The sequence below is a fragment of the Manis pentadactyla genome, chromosome 15 (genome assembly GCF_030020395.1).
Source record: "Manis pentadactyla isolate mManPen7 chromosome 15, mManPen7.hap1, whole genome shotgun sequence".
NCBI lineage: Eukaryota > Metazoa > Chordata > Mammalia > Pholidota > Manidae > Manis > Manis pentadactyla.
Genome location: NC_080033.1, coordinates 1,394,943 through 1,405,305, shown reverse-complemented (window position 1 = coordinate 1,405,305; position 10,363 = coordinate 1,394,943). Strand labels below are relative to the sequence as shown.

The 10,363-nt window shown below is 49.8% G+C and overlaps 1 long non-coding RNA gene across 3 annotated transcripts; it reads right to left on the bottom strand.

The window, feature by feature from the left end:
• Window positions 1-3,251: 3,251 nt before the first annotated feature.
• Window positions 3,252-6,705, bottom strand: LOC118912470 (uncharacterized). 3 transcript variants are annotated; one of them, XR_008994074.1, is made up of 3 exons: window positions 6,468-6,705; window positions 6,137-6,284; window positions 3,252-5,367 (listed from the first exon to the last, which is right to left on the bottom strand). It is a non-coding gene; the product is annotated as an uncharacterized LOC118912470 (long non-coding RNA). The 3 variants fall into 3 exon arrangements; XR_008994075.1 differs by having other exon boundaries at window positions 3,252-4,481; XR_005024804.2 differs by having other exon boundaries at window positions 3,252-4,321.
• Between the last annotated feature and the right edge of the window lie 3,658 nt (window positions 6,706-10,363).

Here is a 10,363-nt window from a genome sequence, read left to right as displayed (position 1 = left end):
GTCTGGGAGAGATAAAAGAAGACTGCCTGCCCAGCCCCCAAGGTGGGCTGTGTTATTGTCTGTTTGCTAAAGAGTAAATTAAGAACCTCACTTCTTAACTTCCTGCCTTTTACTATGTTGTTTACAGCTGGGCTTGCATGCTAAATTAGTTGCCTAGGTTGCAAACTACTTGATTAGGAGAAAAAAAATAGCATATATGTCAAGTTAATAAATAAGCTGAGCCTGCGTGATTAACGCAGTAAAGACATGCTATGCTGAGGTACCCTTCTTTATCTGGGGAATATTCAAACATTCCAGGCCAAGTTGCTCCTGGCTTTTTGAGCTTTAACTGATTAACTCCGGGTCTTTTTTGTGGGCTTTCCTGGTCTTATTGTCTTTCCAATCTGCTCGTATCTATTTTCCTGCCTAACACAATCATGTCCAGACCTTACCCCAAGTACCTCTTCATCTTGTTCATCTGTATCCTTTATAATATAAGCTGATAAACATAAAGTGTTTCCTGGGTTCTGTAAACTGCCATAGTAATTATCAAACCTGAGGAAGAGGTCCTAGGAGCCCCTGATTTAAAGCTGGTTGGTTAGTAGTACAGGCGACAACCTGGAACTTGTGATTAGCATCTAAAGTGGGGACAGTCTTGTGGGACTGAGCGCTTAACCTGTGGGGTCTGCACTGACTCCAGGGAGTGTCAGAACTGAATTGAATATTGGACATCCAGTTGGTGTCCAGAGAGATGGAGAATTACTGTTGCAGGGGGATAAAGCCTCACACATTTGGTGTTAAAATCGTGAGTAGAGAAAGTCCTCCTTTACCTCTTTTACCCACATTTTAATATAAAACATTTCAAATCTACAGAAGAATCAAAAGGATGAGACAGTGAATACCCTAAACCCACCCCTTAGATTCACTGTAGAATATTTAACTTTGTTTGCTTTATGGCCTATCTATCGTCCATTTTTAAAGTTGGGACATAATTGGCAATATAACACTGTGTTTAAAGTCTACAAGGTGCTGACATTTATATGTTGCACTATGATTACCACCACAGTGTTTACTAACACTTAGCTAACACCTCTAACCAGTCACATCATTACCATTTCTTTTTTGTGGTGTGAACAACAAAGATCTAGTCTCTTAGCAACCTTGAAGCTTATAATACAAAATCCTCACCTATAATCATTATGTTGTGCCTTAGATCTCCAGCACTTATTTATCTACTGGTTGCAAGTTTGTATCCACCTTATTTTTACAAGTCATGTTTATTGAGGTATAATTTACATGTAATCATACAATTCCATACAATAAAACTCATCATCTCAAAGTACATGGTTCAACTTTTAAAGTATACAGTTCAATGAGTTTTTTTTCATGTATTTATTTACACTTTATTGAGGTTATCATTAACATGCAATAAATTGTGTCTGAAAGTACGCAGCTGGGTAAGTTTGACATGTGTACCCCTGTGAAGCTGTTAGGCAAGAAAATAGATACGAGTGGGGTGGAAAGAGAATAAGGCCATAAAGCCCACTAGAAGGGACTCAAAAAGTTAACCAGTTAAAACTAGAAACCCAGAAAGGACTCAGAGTTAATGAGTTAATCAGTTAAAGCTCAAAAGGCCAGGAGCAACTTGGCCTGAAATGCTTGAATATTTCTCAGTATCTAGCACAGCCCATGTCTTCATGTACCAATTAGATCATGCCTTTGTAAGATTTACTTTGGCCTGCTTAAAAGGCCCAGCTATTAACTGCATATAAAAGACTGGAAAGATTCCACCTTAAAGCTAAAATTGCATTTTAAAACTCAGCCCATCTTGGAGGCAGGGCAGATGGTCTTGTTTGATATGCTCCCGGACCAAGACGCCAGTATCTCAGGGAGAAATCAGAGCAGTACATTTCTTGTGTTAATTTTAAATATTCAGAGACCACTTAACAAGTCTGCACCCCCAGCCCTTGGTCACATTCCTGAAAAATCCTTAAAAGGGGGAACCCCCAACCTTTCGGTGAGCTCCTCTCTCTGAGGTTGCCCGCACTTTCTAAGTGCGTAACTAATTTTTCCCCAATCTTTCAGTGCATCTCTCTCTCTCTGAAGTAGCCCACACTCCCCTTTCTCTGAGTGTGCACTTTCTCTCTTTAAATGAAACTTAAGCCTTTCAAGACGCCTCTCCTCCCTGAGGTCACCTGCACATTTTCTCTCTTTAAGTAACTTTAAATTAAACTTTTACTCTGCTTCACTACTGTGTCTCTGCCCTTCAATTCTTTGTTGTGGCGGGGACAAGGACAGAGTAAAACACACAATGACCTCCCCACGACAAAGCCATTACGACAGTCAAGATAGTGAAAACACATCCATTGCCCCAGAAGTTTCCTGTGCTCTTTTATAATTCCTCTTCCCTACCTCACTCCACCTCCATCCCCAGGCACCTGTCACCGTAGGTTAGTCTGCCTTTTCCAGACTTTGACAGAAATGGAATCAGATGGAGCATTCTATTTTTTTGTATGGCTTCTTTCAGTCAGCAGCATTATTGTGAGGCTTGTCCACATTATTGCAAGTATTGGTAGTTCACGCCTTCTTATTGCCAAGCAGTATTCCATGGTACCACAGCCCGCTGTGCCATTCTCCTGCTGATGGGCATTTGGGTTGCTTCCAGCTTTGGGTATAGCAAATAAGGCTGCTGGGAACGTTTGTGTCCAAATCTTGATGTGGACACGTGTTTCCATTTCTTTTGGCTAAGAACCCAGCTGGGTCATATAAGTGTATGTTTAACCTGATAAGGACTGACAAACTGCCTTCTGGTGTGGCTGGATCATTTTGTATTGCATCCAGCAAGCACAGTAGAGCTCCAATTGCTCAACATCCCTGCCAGCGCTTGGGTTTTTACATTTTAGACATTCTAGTGGGTATGTGATATTCTTACACCAATTCCAATTCCAGTGTGTGGGTTTTTTCCCCCACACCAAGCACCATGCAATTCTCTGACAGCAGTTGCGTGTCCTTCAGTTCAACTCAATTCCAAAGCTATCTCCCCAAGGATAACATCAGATCCCATAGTTTAAAGGCTCAGTCCTGTAAGACCATCCCACCCCCTTCAGACGCCAATCAAAAGTCTAGATTGTTCCCCTTGCTTCTAAGTGAGAGGAGCTTCCAATGACCCCTTCCTTGGGTTCAATTAATTTGCTAGAGCTGCTCACAGAACTCAGAGAAACATTTCAGTTACTAGATTACCGGTTTATCATAAAAGGTTGTACCTCAGGAACAGCCCGATGAAAGAGATGCATAGGGCCAATGAGTGGGAAAAAGCCCGGAACGTCCACACTCTCTGAGTGTACCAGTCTCCACAAATCTCCACGTCCATCGACTGGGAAGCTCTCTGAACCCCGTCCTGAGTTTTTATGGATGCTTCCTTACATAGACATAAATGATTGGTCACTGTGATGGAGTCAACCTCATCCCCGCCGCCCCTACCCTACCTGAGATCAGGTGTGGGATGGAAGGTCCAACACTCCCATCACACGGTTGGTTCCCCTGGCAACCAGCTCCCATTCTTAGGCATAATATCCAAACCTTATCCCAATAACATAAACTGGACTTGTGGTTGAAAGGGGTTTGAGATAGGTATCAAGACACCTTTATCACTCTTCTCACCTAGGAAATTCCAAAGGTTTTAAGAGCTCTGTGTCAGGAACAAGACCCAAATACGTATTTTGTAGTATAAATCACAGCATCACAATATGCACCTATTATTTTGATGCATTTCAAAGTGAGCTACAGAAACCAGAATGTGGCAACCCAACCTTTCAACAAGCTTATCATTAACTAGGGTTCAGGGTTTTGTTTGCAGTTGTAGTTTTTAAATGGGTGAAATTTACATAATGTAAAACGCACAGATCTTCATGCAATGTGTTCTAAGAAATATTTGACTTGTGTAGACCTTCCCTTTTGCTGGTCCCAGTCTGAGGAGCTAAAGGGCCTGGTATATTGTCCTGTATGGAATGTCCCACCTTTCGGATTCACATTTTTTCCTCAAAGATTCTGTTAACCTTAAAAATAAAACAGTTATTTTACCAGCAAAAACGGGTTTATTCAGGAAGAGCAGAGTTGCAATCCAGAACATGCAAGTTCCGGGAGTACCACGCGCCTGTCCAGAGAAGAAAGCAGACCAAAACCCTTTTATAGAGGAAGGGGCCAGTTAGGAGGCTGTTTCTAAGCAAAAAGTCCATTGGAGGAAACTGGAAGTACCACGTATCGTGGCTTCTCATTGGCTGAGTTGCGACAGTCTGACTGGTTGGGCCGATGCGGGAGGCAGAAGGTGGAAACCTTCTCCCTGCTGGGTGGGAAGGTGGCTAAAACTGTATGGCATCTGCTTCTTGGGATGGAATGTGGGATTTATGAGGAGTGATGGGCATGAGAGCTGCTCCTGCAGGCTCTGTGACACCATGTCAGTGAGGTTTTCCTTGATTAATTTTCACGATTCTCAGTTTCTTCATCTGTAAAATGGGGATGATAATGGTGCCCACCCCATGCTGTCATCATGAGGATTAAAGGAGAAGCCGTGCAGCTGTGTTGGCACTGTGCCAGGCACTGAGTTAATGCTATGCTAAGTGTCTGACAAATACAATAAAACTATGACTGTGCACCTTGGTATGACAGCGGTGTCCCTGGTTGTGTCGTGCACTGGCAAGGCTCTCTGGGTTCCCTGAGCTGGGAGAACGTGCCTCATCACAGGACGCACAGAACGAGGGCAGGCCAGGTCACAGAGGGAAACTGGGATTGGGCCCATTCTGCCTGCTGGAAGGCACGGTCCCACCCCCAAACCTTCGCCCTTGTTGTCCCTTCTGCCCTTCCTTTGCTCACCTCCAAGTGCTTGCTCAGATGTCATCTTCTCTGTTTAAAATTTAAAATTACAATTTGACACAAAGCCTGCCCTGTTTCCTAGTCCTCCATGCTGCCTCAGTTTCCTCCATGGCACTATATTGACATGTTTATTCTGTCTTTTTCTAATTGATGCAAAGATGCTAAATGGGCCACCAGCTTCCCCCTTGCACCCTCTGCTCCATCCACACTGGCCTCCTCCATGTCCCTTCATCACACCAGGCGCACTCCTGCCACAGGGCCTTTGCACTGGCCGTTGTTTCGGCAATGCTCTTCCCCCACATATCCACCCAGCTTGCTTGCTCACTTCCTTCAGGCCTCTGCAAAATCTTCTCCAAGAGGCCCACCCTGACCACCCATCTGAAACAGGCCCTAGTTCATGTTCCAGCCCCTTCACCTGACTTAAGTTTTCTCCTAATACACACCACTCCTTGTCATTTATGTAAGGCTTACCGGTTTGTCATCTTTCTCCTTCACTACCGCACTCGTCTCCTGTTGCTGCTGTAACAAATTACTGCAGATTTAGTGGTTTAAAACACAAATTTCCTGTCTTACAGATCTGGAGGTCAGAACCAGTCCAAAGCGGTTCTTCTTACTAAGCTGAAATCAGGGTGTCTGTGGGGCTGAGTATCCCCTGGAGGCTCCAGAGGAGAATCTGTTTCTTCCATTCCCAGCTTCTGGAAGCCCCCTGAATTCTTTGGCTTGTGCCACCTTCCAAAGCCAGCCAAATGGCACCTTCAGCGGCTATCTGACTAAGGCCCTCCTGGCTTCCTCTTTCACTTAAAAGGACCCTTGTGATTACCGTGAGACCCTCTTCCCTGCAAATAACCAAAGTAGTCTCCCCATCTCAAGATCCATAACTCGATTGCATTTGCAAAGTCCCCTTTGCCATGTGAGGTGCTATTTGTTCTGGGACTAGGACATGGGGTTGTTGCTCAGCCCACCACAATACAGGCCCATTTGTTGTTCACTGCTGTACCCACAGTGCCTGGCACACAACAGGTGCCTGTGGGAGCTGCTGAATGAAGGGAACACCAGGAGCAAGAAGGGCAGGATGAATGTTTGGTGCAGCAGGTTTGCGGGGAGCAAGGGTCAAAGCGGAAGTGCCAATCCCAGGAGGAAGTAGGGACTGTGCCCCTGGCTAAGGGGGAGGAAGAAAGAAGGAGCAGGGATAAGCAGACAGGTCGGGCAGGCAGGAGGCGGAAAGATGAGGCAGCAGTTGGGGCATCCAGTTCTCCAACCTGAGCATGCTTTCCACCCACCTACTCACCGCCCTCGCCCTCGGGCTGGGCCCGGCCTCCCTGGAGCCGCTGCAAGGAAGGGGGAGAATGGTGGTGGTGGTGTAGGGGGGAGGGTTCGGGGATGCCCAACTGGCACTGCTGGTTTGGCTGGTCCTGGCATCTTGGCAGAGAAGAGCCCTGGGGACAGGGGAAGATGTTGCTGGGAGTGCCCGGGAGGACGGAGAGATGAGGCTCCATTGTCCATGGGGTCCAACCGCCCACCCAAGAGTCTCCCCCGAACCAGGAACCTTCCCATCAGCAGGGCCCTCCCGCCTCAGACCCAGGGCCCAGGTTCCCTCCCAAGTCACCACCAGGACTGACCTCAAGGAAATCCTGCTCTCTGTACACCTGTGTCCCTCCGCACCCCTTTTTTTTTGTGACTGGGCAGCTGGTAAGGAGCCAGGTTCTCAGCGCCCCCTCCCCAGCGTGTCTCCCAGTCTCTGCGCGCCTCCAGGGCTGTGAGTCAGGGTCTGCAGCCCGCTATCCGCCAAAGGAGACCGGGAGCGGCCGGCGGGCCCCCAACAGGCTGACAGCCGCGCAGCCCAGGTCCGGGAGCAGGTGGGCGGGGCGCCCGGTGAGTGTGCGGGTGGGGCTGGGCTACGGTATCGGCCGGGACAGGCTCATCCCCGGGGATGGAGTAATCGGGGTGGAGAGGCGGGAAGGAGGTTTCTGCCACGCGGAACATGCCACATGCCGAGATAGACCCGTTGATTAGAGGGGCGCTGGGGGGAGGGAGCCCCGCGGCCTGGAGGTGTCAGCCGCCCTCCGCCCGCCCCACCCGGCGTGATGTCCTCGTTTCCTTCTCAGAGGGACCCTCCAACGCCTTGGGGACGTGGGCCTCCCCCGCCCATGACCCATCCCTTCGCCAGGCCCGGGTGCCTGGGTGTCCCAGTTTCGTCTCTGTCTAGGTTACACGAAGCCCACCCCCTCTTCTCCCAGCCCCTCCCCACCCACACGCGGGAGCCCTGCCCCCGGCCCCGGTATTGTCCCGCCTCCCCCACCCCTTTCAGAGTCCGTGCACCTGACTGCAGGATTAGGAGCCTCGTCCCAGCCTCTGCCCTCCTGGGAACCCAGCCTCTACGCAACCAGAGCTGGGGCGTCCTCAGCTCTCCCAGAACTGCCGGCAATTACTAGCTTTTAATGGAAAGGTCGGCCTCCGGAGGTGACAATGGCCCTGATTCTGTGGAAACATGACCTCGTGACCCAGTGACCTCCCTTTGCCCATGTCAGAGCCCCAAGAGCAAAATGGTGCATCCTGGGGCCTCCTGGGGCCTAGGTGGGGGCCTTGGCAGAGGCCAGGGAGTTGAGAAAGGGGGTCAGGACTCTGCCTGTAGCAGGAGCGCCCCCACCTCCTGCCCCTTGCTGTCTGCCTTCAGCCCGGCTGGAGGGACCCCGCCTGCTCCCCGTTCCTATTCAGCCCCTGAGGTCTAGGACCAGAGAGGCCCCACTAGGGGCCAGTGGCCCACAGGGGGACAGTGACATTTTCATCTTCCTGGGAGCTCACTGGGGCAGAGGGCATGTCCTGAATGGCCCAACCCATTCACACCCTGCTACCCATAAGCCCCCAGGGTAATGCCCACCCCAGAGCCCGAGAATGCCTCTCTGCCCCCAGATGCCCCTCTTTGGACTGGAGGAAATACCTCCCAGCCATCTCTCCAGGCTGTCAGCTTTTGCCTGACCAGGACCTCTACCTAGATGTGCTTCCCACTCAGGTCGTTTCCCCCACTGGGGCATCCTTGCCCCGGGAAGCCACCCCTGACCTCCCAAAGACGCCCTGGGTCTCCAGGCAGGACACCAAGCAGACTGAATTTGTCCCAAGTCAGCAGTCGATTCTTATAATATGCCAGCCATGCGTGTCATTTTGAATTTTCAAGTACCCACATTTTTTTAAAAAGACAAACAGATGAGATTAATTTTAGGAGTGTTTTATTTAATTCAATCTATCCAAAATAGTCATCATTTCAACCTCTGATCAATGTGAGAATTATTCGTGAGAGCTTGTGCCTGATTTACCGCAATTATAATTAAATGCAATTGGAAATGTTCACTTCCTGGGTCACATGGGCCACATTCTAGTACTTAGCACCCACGTGAGGCCTGTGGCCCCCGGTTGGCCAGCCTAGCCACCCTGTTGGCCCACTTGCCTCCTTTATGGATGCAATGCCACGTCCTGCGCCAGAGGAGGCCTCCCCAGATATTAGTTGGAGGGATGGATGGTTGGAAAATGGATGGATGCATGCATGCATAAAGGGATGGATGGAGGGATGGAGGGATGGATGGAGGGATGGAGAGATAGAGGGATGGATGGATGGATGGAGGGAGGGATGGAGGGATGGAGGGATGGAGGGATGGAGGGATGGATGGAGGGATGGAGGGATGGATGGAGGGATGGAGGGATGGATGGAGGGATGGAGGGATGGATGGAAGGATGGAGGGATGGAGGGATGGAGGGATGGATGGAGGGATGGAGGGATGGATGGAGAGATGGAGGGATGGAGGGATGGAGGGATGGAGGGATGAAGGGAGGGTTGGAGGGATGGAGGAATGGATGGAGGGATGGAGGGACATACAATCCTTACTCCTCCTCTTGCTATCCAGCTGGCACTGTGTTTCCCACTTTCATCTTCCTACCCCCACTCCAAGTCTCTCCCCAGTCCTCAAATGCCCAGGACCCCCAGATCCACTTCTGTGGGGTCAGTGGTCTCCATTGCTGTCCCTCCCTTCCTGTCATTGGATAAGATGCTACTCTGGTGTCTTCTAGTTCCTTTTGTCACCTCCTATAAGAGTCTGGGCCTCTTGCCCTCTACAGTCAGGCCTTTTATCTCTTCCTCCCTGTCCCCATTTGCTGAAGAGACTCACCCAGCCCCTCTGTGCACCACTGCCACCCAGTCACTTGCACCTCGTCACCCTGGGATGACTCATTCACTCCTTCCACAGCAGTTATTGGGAATCTTCTGCATCTCAGGAGCTCTTCCTGGCCCTTCCCTTGGGATGCACAGGGACTGACAGATAACAAGCCCATCTTCATGAGAAGACAATCAACAAGACAGAGAAGTAAAACATTTAGGATGTGATGTAAAGTAAAACATTTAAGGTGGTGATCAGCATTATAGAAAAAACTAAAACAGGAAAGGGGGATGGAGGCATTTGCGGGAGAGGCTGGAGGAGGTGAGACTGGGCCAATGTGGATGAAGGGAGGTGTCAAAGTTCCCAGGTGTGTGGGGAGAGCATGCCAGACTGGGGTCAGCAAGTGCAAAGGCCCTGAGGCAGGAGCATTCCTGTGTCTCTGGGCCCCTTTGTTTGGCTGGTCCCTTGCCTACTCAGCCACAGCCTCCAGGCCTCCCTTCTCCCTTCAACAACTCCCACCAAACTCTCAATGGGTCTTCTTATATCTCCTTGTCTCCCAGGGCTACCCTCCAAATTTCCCTCAGGTCTCTCTCAAGGATCTGGGCATTCCATTCCCCCTAGATTCTCCCTCTCCTCTGGAACTTGAGGCTTCTGGCTGGCACAGGGGCCCATCCCCTCCGGTTCCGACAGTGCTGTGGGGGCCTGGTGACTGGGTTTAGGAGAAGTTCCCATGGGAGGAACAGGGCAGGGTTGTCATCTCCTCAGAACCAGGAACAAAAGGTCATTGAAGGAGAACAAAGGCAAGGAGGCCCAGGCCTGAGGGCCGGGCTGGTGTCTCAGCTCAGCCCCCCACAGGGTAGTCCATGTAGCCCTAGATAAAGAGGGCCAGCCCTCTAGGTTTTGTCCCCTTCTCTGTGCAGGGCCCTTTTCATAGATGGGAATATCAAGGCTAATAACAAATAGCCGAGGCAGGATTTGAACTCAGTCGTGGTAGGGCGGGCTGGAAGCGTAGCATCCTAGAGATGAGCCTTTGGGCAGATGCACTGAGGGGCATGATGGGGACAATTGTCTTCTGCCTGCCCTGAGAGTGAGGGTGGGCGATGCTGTGTGACTGTGGGCTACTCACCCCACCTCTCTGATCCACCATTCTGCATGGTACGTGACTCAGATGTTCCCATCCACACAACACATAGCCAAATGTAATTGGTCAATAAATAGTATTTTAAATGGTGATAATTTCATAGTTACTCATCCCACCAAAATTCCTCTGGCACATACTAGAAAAACAGAAATTTCAAGAAAGATTCCACCAAAGTGTTAATGTTGGTTGTCTCTGTGGGTAGACAGAGAGTCACAGGGATCCTTTTGTT